The sequence below is a fragment of the Grammomys surdaster genome, unplaced genomic scaffold, assembly GCF_004785775.1.
Source record: "Grammomys surdaster isolate TR1022 unplaced genomic scaffold, NIH_TR_1.0 958, whole genome shotgun sequence".
NCBI classification, from domain to species: Eukaryota; Metazoa; Chordata; class Mammalia; order Rodentia; family Muridae; genus Grammomys; species Grammomys surdaster.
Genome location: NW_021605377.1, coordinates 8,480,600 through 8,481,138, shown reverse-complemented (window position 1 = coordinate 8,481,138; position 539 = coordinate 8,480,600).

The window sequence follows — 539 nt, the reverse complement described above, 5'->3', positions numbered from 1 at the left end:
AAGTTAAGAAATGTTTGTAATAATAGTTAAAATAACATGTTTAATATGCAAATTATAAGTTAATATAGTCCCTTTTATGGAAAGCTATTTTCATAAAAACATTATTTATTTGATGTCTTTTGTTGGTATATTTCCAGCCAATAAGAGACAACAGGAATTTGATGAATATCCATTGTCCAATAAACTAATGAACTAAGTCAGATATCGGTCCAAAATCCCTCCCTTAAATCTTGGGTGGCCTGAAAGAAAAATGGAGATGATAATCATTAGAAACTCATAAAAGAAGAAGGGAAGAATACTGAATAAGAGAAGTCACTGAATCTCAGCAGAAACATATTCTGAAAGCTTTTTTGGCTGATTTCAAGCTTCTTTCTCTAAAGCGATGATTCTTATCTGTCTTCTAAGTGAACTGGATGCAAAATGCCAAGAGTATTAGGTGGTGTGTAGTGTTTACAATGTTCTGCTTTCTGCTTAGCTTATGACACATTGCATTTTCCATGTAATTATTCAAATTTCTCATGATCAATTAATCATTAAAA